Source organism: Pristiophorus japonicus, unplaced genomic scaffold, assembly GCF_044704955.1.
Source record: "Pristiophorus japonicus isolate sPriJap1 unplaced genomic scaffold, sPriJap1.hap1 HAP1_SCAFFOLD_371, whole genome shotgun sequence".
NCBI lineage: Eukaryota > Metazoa > Chordata > Chondrichthyes > Pristiophoridae > Pristiophorus > Pristiophorus japonicus.
In genome coordinates this window covers 500,634-518,489 of record NW_027253555.1, presented here as the reverse complement: position 1 = coordinate 518,489, position 17,856 = coordinate 500,634, and positions in this window count along the sequence as shown.

Genomic DNA, 17,856 nt, shown 5'->3' with positions numbered 1-17,856 from the left:
TAAGTATGTTGTTTCGACGAACGGCGGAGGTGGTGGTCAGATAGTAACGCATGGAGACATTTTCCCGTATTACTCCGATATTCTCTCGTTGGTACAGGGGGAACGGCCCTGAGTCCGGCGTGGCTATAGGGATCATCAGGACTATCCCTATCCCAGTATTCCTACCCATCTGGCAACCTGGAATTGCTGGGTATACTCTGGTCAGTCCCTTCAGAGTACAATTATCCAGTGTCCCCCTCTGGTTAGCCAACTGAGCCAAATGTGAACTGTCTATCCAATCGGGTACTTCCCCGCGTTGGATCTGGTCGAGATTGTGGCGGATCTGTCCCACCATCCACAGACCATAAGCGTGACAGAGTTGCCCCTGTCTTTGCTTTCCTGTATCTTCCTGTTCTCTATCAATGAGGTGATTGATGGTTCTGGCGTGAGCTTCCAGGACTGAGATGCCATCCAGCTGGATTTTGGCACCCTCCTTTCCTAGGTTGGCTTGGTCTTCCTGGTTTTGCTCCACCCTCTCTAATAACCCCTTCATCACCCCTCTCAGCTGTTCCAGCCTCTCATTTAACCCTTGTATGTCTATCGAGTTCACTACGGAGGTCCCTGTATTGAAAACGGTAGCAACATCATTAACTATTTCCCTCTTTATCCTGGGGGCTAACCCCTGTCCTCGGAACCTACTGGCACCCATTGCATCGGCAGCCTGCTGCATTACAACTTTACTTAATACATTGTACATCTTCATTGACTGTTCTGTACAGTATTCCGGCATCTGGATGCCTGAAATATTGATCAGAACAGGCACAATTTCATGTTTAACATTATCATACAACAGTTCCCCCTCGTTGTACATTACAATCCCATTCTCTGGTCCCTTCGTAGTTATGGGGCAAGGCAGTTCCTCGGGCAATGTAGTGATTCTTATGGGGCGCGGTGTCGGAGGGGGTGAGAAACATACATACAATGATATTGCAGCCGCCCCCGCCTCCTCGTAATACCCACACAGCCCCATTCCCTTCTTGCGGATGACTGATTGCTGGGATTGTCCCGGAGGCGTGCAAATTATGCCGAAAGTACATTCATCAGACCCTTTGACATCCCTCCGTTTAATGCATCTGCTCCTTATACCCGTGGAGCACTGTACACATACTCTTATTCTTATTAGGATTCTTATTAGGATTCACTTGTAACCATGCATTAAAATAAGTCCTGTCCTTGCTTCAGTCCTTGGCTGCTGGGATGCACATTCCATCCGTTAAATTAAACAAGACTCCATAGTTCATGTAGTTGTTTATTTCCAGCGTGCTCTGCAATCCGTCGGTGTTGCCCAGGGTACGTGCATGTCGCAGGGCTATCCATATTACGAGTAGCGCCTTTCGTATTCCCATTCCGGTAAGTATTATCTGTAATTTTAAACAGACGGCCTGGTCGTCACCAGGGGTTAAGTTTTTTGCTCTACGAGTGTCCCTGTCACCCTGCAAAATCAGAAGCACAAGGTTATAATCGAGCCATTTCGAGCTGAATCTGTATGGCGTGCGCCCGTGTCTTTACCCACTTAAATATTACCCAAACTCCTATTATGACCAAGGCCAAAGCTATTCCTCCAAACATTGCTGTCTGCTTTACCGTTAGGTTGGGTTTGTGGACTACACCTACCCACCGTGGGGTACATTGGCTCTATTGCCATAGGTGATGGTGCTATGGCTGCGCACTGCACTATCCGTCTAGTCCCGTTATCTCTTCCATCCTCTTTATCTTAGCTTTTAACTCTTCAATTTGTTTTATTGAGTATCTATTTCTTTATTGTATCAGGCAAGTATTATTACATAAGCTAGTTCTGTTTTTATTTTTGTTTCCTCTGTTAGGTGAGTCTTTTTTTTCTATTAAGAAATCCAAATTAATAATGTTCAGTATAAAACGGCTGTCAATGGAAAGGGTTAACTCCTTTCCAGGTTTGTAAGAAGACCTGATGTCATTACTTGACTTCACGTAATCATCTGAAAAAAAAGTCTTTGTGCCTTCAAAACTGGCTTCGAAATTAGGAATCCGTTAAACAGCATAAATCATTAGAGTAAACTCCAATGTTTTCTTAACTTCTAATTCAAGTACTTGCCAAAGAATTTTTTTTTTAAATTGTTTTAAAACAAGACCACACATACAATAGCAATTTTGTTTACTGAAATTCAATTCTGTTTTTTTTTTATTTCTCTCTTTCTCCTCGTTATCTTCAAAACCCTCCTGCTTGTTTAGACTGTTCGGGACATTTTTGATAAACACTGTCCATTTTGGAAATCTTTTCAAACTGCATTGAAACTTTTTCATAATTTAAAATTCGAATCCATGTCGAGTGTTTTTTACCTCTTCCAATTTTTTTTTTCCCTTCTAATTAAACCAATATCTTTTTCACAGCAAACATCAACTAGTATTTAGTAAGTTATGTCTTTTTCCATTTAGTCCGTTACATCTTTTTTTCTTTCTTCAAATTAGGTTTTGTATTTTACACGGAGGGTTTGTAACTCCATAAAGTTGTTAATTTAAAATCATTTGTTTACTTTCAAAGTGGCATCTTTATCTTTTTCTTTTTCTCCATAACTGGAATGGAGTCCAGCTTTGAGAGTTTGAGTGCTGCCTTTCGTTATCTCAAAATGCTCCAGTTTCAAAGTCGTTACTAAAGCTTGCTGTTTTTAACATTTTCCAAAAGTTCCTTTTACACCTTCGCAGAAAACTCGCCACTTGCCCAGGAGTTTGACCTGATCAGATTTAATTTAATCTTTTTCTTTTTTTTAAATCCACCTCAGTATTTCCTGTGCCTTCTCTGAATATCTCAAAATCCCAATTCAAACTTTGTAATTTCAATCTTTATTTAAAACTTTTTTTTTGCTAGAAGCTCTTTTTTTTAAAAATCAATCATTGCATGTTTTCTTTCGGCAAGTAAGTGAGCGTGTCAAATAAATCTTTTGCTCAACAAACCTATCTTTTATTTGTTTATTTTCCTAGCTCCGTAACTTATCATCCGAATAAATCCACACCTGCTTTTCTAACTTAAATGTCTTAAAACTTCCCACATACAGGACAACATTACAAAGGGTTAAAAAAAGACTTTCACTCTGTTTCTAAAATAAACAGACACTTGCATTCCTCTTCCAACCAGGCTTTCGGAACATGAAAACATAAAAAAATTCATTCTGCAGTCAAAAATCACACAGACACTTCTCACTCAACGATCAGACATTTACAACAGTCTGTCTTCTTGTTTTGGCCGGCTCTATTTTTGGATCCATGACCTTTCAGGGAATTCGTAGTTTTATCTAAATAATTCCTCACATAACTAGTTCCTGAGGATTCCACCCTGCTTTAATCATTTTTTCAATTAGCTTCTTTTGTTTTTCCGCCAGGTGGCGGGTAAGCGACCCTTCTGGTCCCCACTCGAGTTTACTTGTTTTCATGGCCATTCCTGGGTAGGACTAGTACCGTTAGGAATCTACTCTCAGAGGTCCGCTTTCTTTCTAGCGCGACTTGTAGTAAACTGTCTCTTGGCTACTGTCAGGTCACAAGTTCTGCTGTTACACAAACTTATACAATTCTTAAAAACGCGTTTAAGCAATTCCCGCAGTGCTCTACGTATCCTTAACGACTACCTACCACCGCTCTGCCCGTTGGTCTGACCCTGTTCACAGGTTTGGATTCCGTTAGCCGCTGTACACCGCTTGGTTCTACCCTGGGGTATTTCAAATTACACTACTGGGTCCGGAAGATGTCTCTCGGTATCACGATCCCACGGTCTAAGTGTGTTCCCTACGCCTACTTGGTTCCTGGCCGTCACGGGGGACAAAAGTCCTCTTAATTCAGGCTCAGGCTATGCGTTTGAGATATTAGACCGTCTCCTCGTGTCGATCAACCAGCTTCCACCTTCCGCACCCTTTATAATTAAACATTGTTTTTTATACTCACCCGGGTTTTTCCAAGGGCGTCCAGCGACTCCGGGAAATCCTGCCGACTACGCCATTGTTAGCGTTAGTGTTTTCTCAGAAGAATCACTCAACACTCAGAGTCGGTTCCAACGCCTGGCTTGGCCTTTATTACGCTCAGCGGGGAGGAAAACTCAGGACCGTATCCAGGTTTCTCTCCACAGAACAAAGGGTTACATTCACTTTTATATGTTTCACAACAGTTACAAACAGTTTACTACAGTTACACAGCCCATCACGGCTGGACACAAGCCAATCACAACGATTATAGATTACATATAGGTTCTTTTAACCCAATAGAATTCCCCTAGTGTCTCGGGAACCATGTGTTCGTCTCTTGTCAGCTTGGGCTGATTGATGACTTTACAATAGGAGATAGGTTCTCTCACTAGTTCTTTCTTCTTGGAGAAATAATTGGTTTATAACCTTGTTTACAGGAGATGGGTTCTCTTATCTCTTTCTTCCTGGGGAATTAATTGGTTTATGGCCTTGAATACGGGAGATGGGTTCTCTCCTCATTATTCTTATCCTGCATCCAAGGCATTCCTATAGTGGGCCTCACAGGGTTATTGCTCGGTCATTGAACATTCAACAGTTCACAGCTTGACTACCTGATTTCCCATCATGCCTGGGCAGCCATTTTATGTGTGGCCACTTTAAACTTATATGCGATTAGATATATCTAGCAGGTGCCTAATGCCTAGTGTTCTGGTATATTCTAAAGGTGCCTACCTCCTACAACATTTACTAACCTTTTTCTCTTTACATATCTATAGAAACTTTTGCAATCCGTCTTAATGTTCCCTGCAAGCTTCTTCTCGTACTCTATTTTCCCTGCCCTAATCAAACCCTTTGTCCTCCTCTGCTGAGTTCTAAATTTCTCCCAGTCCCCGGGTTCGCTGCTATTTCTGGCCAATTTGTATGCCACTTCCTTGGCTTTAATGCTATCCCTGATTTCCCTTGATAGCCACGGTTGAGCCACCTTCCCTTTTTTATTTTTACGCCAGACAGGAATGTACAATTGTTGTAGTTCATCCATGCGGTCTCTAAATGTCTGCCATTGCCCATCCACAGTCAACCTCTTAAGTATCATTCGCCAATCTATACTAGCCAATTCACGCCTCATACCTTCAAAGTTACCCTTCTTTAAGTTCTGGACCATGGTCTCTGAATTAACTGTTTCATTCTCCATCCTAATGCAGAATTCCACCATATTATGGTCACTCTTCCCCAAGGGGCCTCGCACAACGAGATTGCTAATTAATCCTCTCTCATTACACAGCACCCAGTCTAAGATGGCCTCCCCCCTAGTTGGTTCCTCAACATATTGGTCTAAAAAACCATCCCTTATGCACTCCAGGAAATCCTCCTCCACCGTATTGCTTCCAGTTTGGTTAACCCAATCTATGTGCATATTAAAGTCACCCATTATAACTGCTGCACCTTTATTGCACGCACCCCTAATTCCCCAACATCACTACTACTGTTTGGAGGTCTGTACACAACTCCCACTAACGTTTTTTGCCCTTTGGTATTCTGCAGCTCTACCCATATAGATTCCACATCATCCAAGCTAATGTCCTTCCGAACTATTGCCTTAATTTGCTCCTTAACCAGCAATGCTACCCCACCTCCTTTTCCTTTTATTCCATCTTTCCTGAATGTTGAATACCCCTGGATGTTGAGTTCCCAGTCCTGATCATCCTGGAGCCACGTCTCCGTAATCCCAATCACATCATATTTGTTAACATCTATTTGCACAGTTAATTCATCCACCTTATTACCCAGATCTCATTCCACCTCCCCTTTTCCTAATCTGCCACCATTCAGATAATATTCTGCCTTTGTGTTTTTGCCACCAAAGTGGATAACCTCACATTTATCCACATTATACTGCATCTGCCATGCATATGCCCACTCACCTAACCTGTCCAAGTCACTCTGCAGCTTTTAGCGTCCTCCTCACAGCTCACACTGCCACCCAGCTCAGTGTCATCTGTAAACTTGGAGCTATTACACTCAATTCCCTCATCCAAATCATTAATGTATATTGTAAATAGCTGGGGTCCCAGCACTGAGCCCTGCGGCACCCCACTAGTCACTGCCTGTCATTCTGAAAAGGACCCGTTTATCCCGACTCTCTGCTTCCTGTCTGCCAACCAGTTCTCTATCTACATCAGTACATTACCCCCAATAACATGTGCTTTAATTTTGCACACTAATCTCTTGTGTGGGACCTTGTCAAAAGCCTTTTGAAAGTCCAAATACACCATATCCACTGGTTCTCCCTTGTTCAATCTACCAGTTACCTCCTCAAAAAATTCTAGATTTGTCAAGCAGGATTTCCCTTTCATAAGTCCATGCTGACTTGGACCGATCCAATCACTGTTTTCCAAATGTGCTGCTATTTCATCTTTAATAATTGATTCCAACATTTTTCCCACTACTGATGTCAGGCTAACCGGTCTATAATTACCCATTTTCTCTCTCCCTCCTTTCTTAAAAAGTGGGATTACATTAGCTACCCTCCAGTCCATAGGAACCGATCCAGAGTCGATAGAAGGTTGGAAAATGATCACCAATGCATCCACTATTTCTAGGGCTACTTCCTTAAGTACTCTGGGATGCAGACTATCAGGCCCTGGAGATTTATCGGCCTTCAATCCCATCAATTTCCCTAACACAATTTCCCGCCTAATCAGGATTTCCTTCAGTTCCTCCTTCTCACTAGACCCTCGGTCCCCTAGCATTTCAGGAAGGTTATTTGTGTCTTCCTTTGTGAAGACAGAACCAAAGTATTTGTTTAACTAGTCCGCCATTTCTTTGTTCCCCATTATAAATTCACCTGAATCAGACTGCAAGGGACCTTTGTTTTCACTAATCTTTTTCTCTTCACATATCTATAGAAGCTTTTGCAGTCAGTTTTTATGTTCCAAGCAAGCTTCCTCTCATACTCTATTTTCCCCCTACTAATTAAACCCTTTGTCCTCCTCTGCTGTATTACAAAATTCTCCCAGTCCTCAGGTTTGCTGCTTTTTCTGGCCAATTTATATGCCTCTTTCTTGGATTTAACACTATCCTTAATTTCCCTTGTTAGCCACGGTTGAGCCACCTTCCCCGTTTTATTTTTACTCCAGACAGGGATGTACAATTGTTGAAGTTCATCCATGTGATCTTTAAATGTTTTCCATTGCCTATCCACCGTTAACCCTTTAAGTATCACTCGCCAGTCTATTCTAGCCAATTCACGTCTCATACCATCGAAGTTACCTTTCCTTAAGTTCAGGGCCCTAGTCTCCGAATTAACTGTGTCACTCTCCATCTTAATAAAGAATTCTACCATATTATGGTCACTCTTCCCCAAGGGGCCTCGCACAACAAGATTGCTAATTAGTCCTTTCTCATTACACATCACCCAGTCTAGGATGGCCAGTCCTCTAGTTGGTTCCTCGACATACTGGTCTAGAAAACCATCCCTAATACACTCCAGGAAATCCTCCTCCAGCTCATTGCTAGCAATTTGGTTAGCCCAATCAATATGTAGATTAAAGTCGCCATTATAACTGCTGTACCTTTATTGCACGCATCCTTAATTTCTTGTTTGATGCTGTCCCCAACCTCACTACTACTGTTTGGTGGTCTGTACACAGCTCCCACTAGCGTTTTCTGCCCTTTGGTATTCCGTAGCTCCACCCATACCGATTCCACATCATCCAAGCTAATGTCCTTTCTTACTATTGCATTAATTTCCTCTTTAACCAGCAACGCCACCCCACCTCCTTTTCCATTCTGTCTATCCTTTGTAAATGTTGAATACCCCTGGATGTTGAGTTCCCAGCCTTGGTCACCCTGGAGCCATGTCTCCGTGATGCCAACCACATCATATCTGTTAACTGCTATCTGCGCAGTTAATTCGGTCCATCCTATTCCGAATACTCCTCGCATTGAGGCACAGAGCCTTCAGGCTTGTTTTTTTTAACACCCTTTGCCCCTTTAGAATTTTGCTGTAATATGGCCCTTTTTGATTTTTGCCTTGGGTTTCTCTACCCTCCACTTTTACTTTTCTTCTTTCTATCTTTTGCTTCTGCCCGCATTCTACTTCCCTCTGTCTCCCTGCACAGGTTCTCATCCCCCTGCCATATTAGTTTAACCCCTCCCCAACAGAACTAGCAAACACTCCCCCTAGGTCATTGGTTCCGGTCCTGCCCAGGTGCAGACCGGTTTGTACTGGTCCCACCTCCCCCAGAACCGGTTCCAATGTCCCAGGAATTTGAATCCCTCCATTCTGCACCACTCCTCAAGCCACGTATTCATCTGAGCTATCCTGCGATTCCTACTCTGACTAGCACGTGGCACTGGTCGCAATCCTGAGATTACTACTTTTGAAGTTCTACTTTTTAAATTAGCTCCTAGCTCCCTAAATTCGTCTTGTAGGACCTCATCCCATTTTTTTACCTATATCGGTGGTACCTATATGCACCACGACAACTGGCTGTTCACCCTCCCTCTTCATAATGTCCTGCACCCGCTCTGAGACATCCTTGACCCTTGCACCAGGGAGGCAACATACCATCCTGGAGTCTCAGTTGCGGCCGCAGAAACGCCTATCTATTCCCCTTACAATCGAATCCCCTATCACTATCGCTCTCCAACTCTTTTTCCTGCCCTCCTGTGCAGCAGAGCCACCCACAGTGCCATGAACCTGGCTGCTGCTGCTCCCCCCTGATGAGTCATCCCCCTCCACAGTACCCAAAATGGTGTATCTGTATTACAGGGGGATGACCGCAGGGGATCCCTGCACTGCCTTCCTTCCACTGTTCTTCCTGTTGGTCACCCATCCCCTATCTGGCTTTCTCACGCATCATGTATGGAACCGCTCGGGCCTTGTGATGAATGGGTCATGCATCAGAGACTCGATGGATCTACACTTCTGCACCTGTGAGGTTCCCGATGCCTGGCTCAAATCATGACGGGAATTTGTTTCGCACTTGGGCGCATGAGGTGTCATCCTCTGAAGACAGTGCTTTGATGTTGTCATGTATCCTACATGGTTACTGTTGGTACTATTACAAGGTGTGCCACCAGAGGGCACTGCAGTGGGAGACTTGTAGGTTACCTGTACAGATGTGCCTGGCTTAGTATAAAAGGCAGGCCACCAGGTGTGATCCTCACTCTGGAGTTATCAATAAAGGATGAAGGTCACTGCAATTCAAGTACAACACGTTACCTCGTGGAGTCATTATCAGAGCAGCCGAGGACACAACAATTGGCGACGAGATTATGGAATTTCACGTGAAAATGGCTACCCTTGGTCCGTTACAGCAGGTCACCAATGGTGATGATTGGGACGCCTTTGTGGAGAGGCTCGAACATTTCTTCACAGCAAACGACCTGGCAGGAGACGACCCGGCCACACTGGCTGATAAACGCAGAGTTATCCTGCTAACCAGTTGTGGGCCCACCGTCTATGGCCTCGTCAGGGACTTGCTGGCACCAGCGAAGACAACGACCAAGATGTACAAGGAGCTCGTAACCCTGATCCAAGAACAACTCAAGCCAAAAGAGAGCATCCTCACAGCCAGACACCGGTTTTATACCCACCGACAGCCCGAAGGCCAGGATATCGCGAAATACGCTGCAGGCCTCAGGAGGCTGGCGGCATCATGTGATTTTGGCCACCATTTGGAAATTTTTGTCATTGGAATTGGCCATGAGGGCCTTCTTCATAAGCCACTGTCGATGGATACCACAGTCACACTGCAGAAGGCCATCTCTATGAGCCAGGCATTCATGATCTCAACCTGCGGTTCTAGGCAGATGACTCATCCTCAGGACTCAAACCCGGCAAGTACTGTGCACCGAGTGGTGACTTTTAGAGGCTGTACTGTAGAACGTGAACCTTCTCACGGAAGAGAGAACAGGCCCCCCGAATCCCTTAACTCAGAGTCTGCCGAGGGGAGCTAACCGAGTCGCCCCATGCAGGTGTTGCGGAGGGAATCACAGGGCTCACCAGTGCCAGTGCAAAGGCTGCAGCACAAAGGGCCACCTCCAGCGAATGTGTAAGAGAAATATGACTCACTGTGTCGATGAAGAATAATCCAGCGTGGATTATGAAACGATAGGCAGAGAGGCAGCTCAGCCCCACGATGAGGTATATAGCATGTCTACCTGCACCACCGAGTGTTCCCCATTGAGAATGGAATTCGAGATAGATGGCGTTCCAGTCTTCATGGAAGTGGACATGGGGACGAGCCAGTCAGTGATGAATCAAGAAGCCTTTGAGAGTGGGACAATCAAGCTGAATGACCCAGATTGGTCCCGGTTCAGGCAAAACTGCGCATCTACACCGATTAACTTATCCCAGTCGTTGGTAGTGCGGATGTAAAGGTACTCTATGATAGAAACATAGAAACATAGAGAATAGGGGCAGGAGTAGGCCATTCGGCCCTTCGAGCCTGCACCACCATTCAATAAGATCATGGCTGATCATTCCCTCAGTACCCCTTTCCTGCTTTCTCTCCATACCCCTTGATACCTTTAGCCATAAGGGCCATATCTAACTCCCTCTTGAATATATCCAACAAACTGGCATCAACAACTCTCTGCCCTAGGGAATTCCACAGGTTAACAACTCTCTGAGTGAAGAAATTTCTCCTCATCTCAGTCCTAAGTGGCCTACCCAGGTCTCGTTGCAACTCCCCTTTTCCTAATCTGCTGCCATTCAGATATCCTAAGACTGTTTCCCCTGCTTCTGGACTTCCCCAACATTGGGAACATTCTTCCCGCATCTAACCTGTCCCGTCCCGTCAGAATCTCATATGTTTCTATGAGATCCCCTCTCATCCTTCTAAACTCCAGTGTATAAAGGCCAAGTTGATCCAGTCTCTCCTCATATGTCAGTCCAGCCATCCCGGGAATCAGTCTGGTGAACCTTCGCTGCACTCTCTCAATAGCAAGAACGTCCTTCCTCTGATTAGGAGACCAAAATTGAATACAATATTCCAGGTGAGGCCTCACCAAGGCCCTGTACAACTGCAGTAAGACCTCCCTGCTCCTATACTCAAATCCCCTTGCTATGAAGGCCAACATACCATTTGCCTTCTTCACTGCCTGCTGTACCTGCATGCCAACCTTCAATGACTGATGTACCATGACACCCAGGTCTTGTTGCAACTCCCCTTTTCCTAATCTGCTGCCATTCAGATAACCTTCGTGTTTTTTCGCCCAAAGTGGATAACCTCACATTTATCCACATTGTTGTGTATCTGTAAAGCATGTACTCCCATGTTCCGCCACCACGGAGTGTATCCCCTGAAGTCCCAAGGGATCCCAGCATCCCTTGGGAGCACTGTATATAAGCCGGCCCCTCACTCTGTTCCTCACTCTGGAGTGTCTTAATAAAGACTGATATCACTGTTACTTTAACCTCCCTGTGTGCAGTCTCAGCTGTGTTAGGAACACAATAACTGGCGACGAGTATACGAATCCAACGCAAAGATGCAGCAAACTGTGGGCATCCTGGAGAATTCTCGGAGGGTGAGGACTGGGAAGCCTATGTCAAATGGCTAGACCAGTACTTTGCAGCCAACGAGCTGGACGGAGAAGGAAGCGCTGCAAAAAGGAGAGCGGTCCTCCTCACGGTCTGCAGGGCACTGACCTACAGCCTCATGAAGAATCTTCTGGCTCTGGTGAAACCTACAGATAAGTTGTATGAGGAGCTGTGTACTCTGGTTCGGGAGCATCTTAACCCAAGGGAGAGCGTGCTGATAGCGAGGTATCGGTTCTACATGTGCCAGCGATCTGAAGGTCAGGAAGTGGCGAGCTACGTCGCCGAGCTAAGGTGATTTGCAGGACAATGTGAGTTTGATGGCTACCTGGAGCAAACGCTCAGAGACTTTTTTGTACTGGGCATTGGCCACGAGACCATCCTACAAAAACTTTTGACTGTAGAGGCACTAACCCTCAGTAAGGCCATTGAGACAGCATAGGTGTTTTTGTCCACCAGTGATAATATGAAACAAATCTCTCAGCACACAAGTGCTAGCAATGTTTATAACTGGAACTGTGTTTGCAAGCAGAAATGTACAGGGCAGAAACCACAAGTCTGCAATTGCCAGCAGGCCTCAGGTGACCCAGATGACTCAGATTCCACAACAGAGGATGAATGCAAGGCAATTCACACCTTGTTGGCGTTGTGAAGGCTTCCATTCAACCTATTCATGCCGCTTCAAAGGGTATGTTTGCAAGAGCTGTGGAACAATGGGGCACCTCCAACAGAGCTGCAAGCTCTGCAAAACCTGCTTACCACCACGTGGCAGAGGAAGATCGGTCCATGGTGGATCAAAGCAATTTCGAGCCTCAGAGAGAGGAGGCAGATGCTGAAGTACATGGGATGCACACATTTTCGACGAAATGTCCACCTATAATGCTAAATGTAAAATTGAATGGCTTACCCGTAGCCATGGAACTGGACACTGGCGCTAGCCAATCCATCATGAGTAAAAAGATGTTTGAGAGACTGTGGTGCAACAAGGCATTCAGACCAGCCGTGAGCCCCATCCACACGAAACTGAGAACGTACATCAAAGAGCTTATCACTGTCCTGGGCAGCGCCATGGTCAAGGTCACCTACGAGGGCACGGGGCACGAACTGCCACTCTGGATTGTCCCGGGCAATGGCCCCACACTGCTTGGAAGGAGCTGGCTGGGTAAAATCCGTTGGAACTGGAATGACATCCGAGCGCTATCACATGCCTCTCTCATGTACCCTGGTTCTGAACAAATTTCCTTCCCTTTTTAGAGCCAGGCATTGGAAACTTTTCCGGGGTGAAGGTTCGGATCCACTTGGTCCCAGAGGCACAATCCATTCATCAAAAGGCGCGAGCGGTACCTCACATGATGAGGGAGAGAGTGGAAATCGAGCTGGACAGGCTGCAACATGAGGCCATCATCTCCCCAGTGGAATTCAGCGAGTGGGCCAGCCCGATTGTTCCAGTACTCAAAAGTGATGGCACGGTCAGGATTTGCAGCGATTATAAAGTCACTATTAATCGTTTCTCGCTACAGGACCAATACCCGCTACCTAAGGCAGACGACCTATTTGCGACGCTGGCAGGAGGCAAGATGTTCACCAAGCTTGACCTGACTTTGGCCTACATGATGCAGGAGCTGGAGGAGTCTTCGAAGGGCCTCACCTGCATCAACATACACAAGAGACTGTTCATCCACAACAGATGCCCGTTTGGAATTCGGTCGGCTGGAGCGATCTTCCAGAGAAACATGGAGAGCCTACTCAAGTGGGTGGTTTTTCAGAACGACACATTGGTCATGGGTCGGGACACTGTCGAGCACCTACAAAACCTGGAGGAGGTCCTCCAGCGACTGGATCGCGTAGGGCTGCGGCTGAAGAGGTCGAAATGCATCTTCATGGCAATAGAAGTGGAGTTTTTGGGGAGAAAGATCGCAGCGGACGGTATTCGGCCCACAGACGCCAAGACAGAGGCTATCAGGAACACGCCCAGGCCACAGAACGTCACGGAGCTGCGGTCATTCCTGGGACTCCTCAACTATTTTAGTAACATCCTACCAGGGTTAAGCACCCTCTCCGAGCCCCTACATGTGTTATTGCGTAAAGGTGAGAACTGGGTATGGGGAAAAAAAACAAGTAGTTGCTTTTGAGAAAGCCAGAAACATTTTATGGTCCAACAAGCTGCTCGTATTGTATAACCCGTGTAAAAGACTTGTGCTAGCATGTGTTGCATTGTCGTACGGTGTCGGGTGTGTATTACAACAAGCTAACGTTGCGGGGAAGTTGCAACCTGTCGCCTATGCCTCCAGGAGCTTATCTAAGGCTGAGAGGGCCTACAGCATGATTGATAAAGAGGCATTAGCGTGTGTGTTTGGTGTAAAAAAAATGCATCAGTGCCTGTTTGGCCTCAAATTTGAGCTGGAAACCGATCATAAGCCCCTCATATCCCTGTTCGCTGAAAACAAGGGGACAATTACTAAAGCCTAAGCCCGCATACAAAGATGGGCGCTCGCGCTATCAGCGTATAACTATACCATCCACCACAGGCCAGGCACCGAGAACTGTGCGGATGCTATCAGTCGGCTACCATTGCCCACCACGGGGGTGGAAATGTCGCAGCCTGCAAACTTGTTGATGGTGGCGCAGACCGCAGACTTGTTGATGGTCATGGAAACGTTTGAAAATGATAACTCACCTGTCACGGCCCGCCAGATTAGGACTTGGACCAGCCAAGATCCTCTGTTGTCCCTAGTAAAAAAACTGTGTACTGATTGGAGCTGGGCCAGCATTCCCGTTGAAATGCAAGAGCTAATCAAGCCGTTCCAGCGGCGAAAGGACGAGCTGTCCATTCAGGCAGACGGCTTGTTGTGGGGTAACCGCGTCGTGCGACCCAAAAAGATGACCCAGTTCATCTCGGATCTCCACAGCACACACCCGGGTATAGTAATAATGAAAGCGCTAGCCAGATCCCACATGTGGTGGCCCGGTATCGACTCTGACTTAAGAGTCCTGTGTACGGCTATGCAGTGTGTGTGCTCAGTTGAGCAACGCGCCCAGAGAGGCACCACTAAGTTTGTGGTCCTGGCCCTCCAGACCATGGTCGAGGATCCATGTCGACTATGCAGGCCCGTTTCTCGGTAAAATGTTCCTGGTGGTGGTGGATGCTTTTTCAAAATGGATTGAACATGAAATAATGTCGGGAAGCACCGCCACCGCCATCATTGAAAGCCTGAGGGCCATGTTTGCCACCCACGGCCTGCCTGACATACTGGTCAGTGACAACGGGCCATGTTTCACCAATGCCGAATTTAAAGAATTCATGACCCGCAATGGGATCAAACATGTCACCTCGGCCCCGTTTAAACCAGCCTCCAATGGGCAGGCAGAGCGGGCAGTACAAACCATCAAACAGAGCCTCAAACGAGTCACAGAAGGCTCACTCCAAACCCGCCTGTCCCGAGTACTGCTCAGCCACCGCACGAGACCCCACTCGCTCACAGGGGTGCCCCCGGCTGAGCTACTCATGAAAAGGACACTTAAAACCAGACTCTCGCTGGTTCACCCCAACCTGCATGATCAGGTAGAGAGCAGGTGGCAGCAACAAAATGTAAACGATGGTCGCACCACTGTGTCACGGGAAATTGATCTGAATGACCCTGTGTATGTGCCAAACTGTGGACTTTGTTCCAAGTGGATTGCGGGCACGGTGATAGCTAAAGAAGGGAGTAGGGTGTTTGTAGTGAAACTAGACAATGGACAAATTTACAGTAAGCACCTGGACCAAACAAGGTTGCGGTTCACAGAAAATCAGATCCAAAGGCGACTTCCCAGCTTCGGTGGCAAAATCCAGGGAGAAGAGGATCACAGCAGTCGACATCGTGGATGGTGAAAAGATGGTGCCCGAACCACGAGGTGATACACTGAAGACAAAGATGGCGGCGGCCAGACCACGAGGGGCAGCGCTGATGGAGCAACACGTGGTACCAAACGGAGAAGAGGATTGGGGTAAAGAAAGCAAGGCTCTCTTAAAGGAGGCCAGCAACCCACCACTCTTAAAGGGACAGTTCCACACACTCAAGCGATGTAATAGCAACTGTGAGTTAGAGATAAAATGTGTAACTGATGATCAGAGTTGTGTACATGCACTAAGCGAGGAAAAGTCACGCGATCATGATCGGAGCTACAGGGTATTCACAATAAGTAATGAAACATTGTGCGATGTAGCACTTCAACTGCATACAGCCAATGCAGCGGGCAAACACCCATTGGGAGCACACAGGTCCAGCGAGCTACCCAACGCTGTGTCTTGTGTCCCTGGGACCAGAGTTATACACCCTGGAGCGTGGCCACGAGCAGCTGATACACACAAGCTGCAGAGCGAGTGATCTCAGGAGGGCAACGGCACGGGTATCGATACCCTGCCCCTGATCGGCTCCACCTCTCAGGCACCCGATGGCACCAACCGCCACAAGCCTGAAACAGCAAACTGTGCTAAGGCATGGCCCCCAGACCCCATCGCCACCAGGGCCATACCCGGGAATGAAGGGTCACCCGCAACAGTTCTCCCAAAGGGGAGCGGCACCAGCCAGGATCCCAAACCAAACAACCCCCAGGTCAGCGAGTCAGCAGTTCCCTGTGCACTGTGTTGTGTCCTTAGATGCTCTAGTAATGACTCCACGAGGCAACGTGTTGTACTTGAACTGTAGTGACCTTAGTCCTTTATTCGTTAACTCCAGAGTGAGGATCACACCTGGTGGCCTGCCTTTTATACTAGGCCAGGCACACCTGTACAGGTAACCTACAAGTCTCCCACTGCTGTGCCCTCTGGTGGCACACCTTGTGATAGTACCAACAGTAGCCATGTAGGATACATGACATCACTCTCCCCCAAGCCTTTAGAGCAAATTGTCTCTGCATTGACTGTGCTCTGGGCTTAGCTCTATGTGGGCTCTGTCTGGTTGACCCTTGGCGGGTCATTTCAATCTTGGGTGAGTAGTTGGTGCAGTAGAGTGCTGGTGGTTGCTGTTTGTGTGTGTGTTTGTCCCTGACCACTCCATTCTCCCCCCTACCCGCCCCCCCACCACCCCCCCCCCCCCGCCCCGCCAACATCGATTATGACAGGGGCTTCTAGCATTCATGTACATTCACGTTCAGGAAAGTGGATTTTGCATTACATTTGTGGTTCTGTTATGAGACAAGTACGCTTGATGCCTTATCGATGCAGTGACTGGTGCGTGAGGACAAACTAGTTCCAGAGATGCTGGCTTGTGTCCCTGTTGTCTGGTGGCAGCTCAGTGCCCGGTGCTGGCAGTGGGAGCCCGGTTGGCTCGAGTTGACTGCTCTCGGGGCTGTTGCCGTGGTCCTTAGCATCGGGCCGGTTCACAGATGCCTGTGACCTCCATGTCCTTTCTTTGCACCCTGGGTCACTGCTGCTCCCTGAGGGGCTGTCGTCTAGCAGTGCACAGGGAACTGCTGACTCACTGGCCTGGGCGTTGTTTGGTTTGGGATCCTGGCTGGTGCCGGTTCCCTTTGGGGGTACTGTGGCGGATGACCCTTCATTTATGGGTATGGCCTTGGTGGTGATGGGGTCTGGGGACTGCACCTTAGCACAGGCTGCTCCTTCAGGCTCGTGGCCAGCTGGTGCCATCGGGTGCCTGAGAGGTGGAGCCGATCAGCGGCATGGTACCGACACCGGTACCTTTGCCCTGCTGCGGTCTCTTGCTGTGCAGCTCGTGTGTGTCGGCTGCTTGTGGCCACACTCCATGGTGCATGACTCTGGTCCCCGGGATGCAGGTTACAGCATTGGGTAGCTCGCTGGACCTGTGAGCTCCCGATGGGTGTCTCCCCGCTGCATTGGCTGAGCGCAGTTGTAACCCTGCATCGCACAACTTTTCATTACTTATGATGGACACACTGTGGGTCCAATTGTGATCGCACGACTTCTCTCGCTGGTTGTGTGTGCACAGTTCAGATCATCAATTACACATTTTACATAATCACGCGACTTTTCCTCACTGGTTGCATACATACAATTCAGATTACCATTTGCACATTTTACATAATCAATTACACCTTTTGTCTCTGACTTACAATTACTATTACATTGCTTAAGTGTGTGGAACTGTCCCTTTAAGTGTGTGGGTTGCAGGCCTCCTTTAAGAGAGCCTTGCTTTCTTTACCCCAATCCTCTTCTCCGTTTGGTACCACGAGTTGCTCCATCAGCGCTGCCCCTCGTGGTCTGGCCGCGGCCATCTGTGTCTTCAGTGTATCACCTCGTGGTTCGGGCACAATCTTTTCACCATCCACGATGTCGACTGCTGTGATCCTCTTCTCCCCGGGTTCTGTCACCGAAGCTGGGAAGTC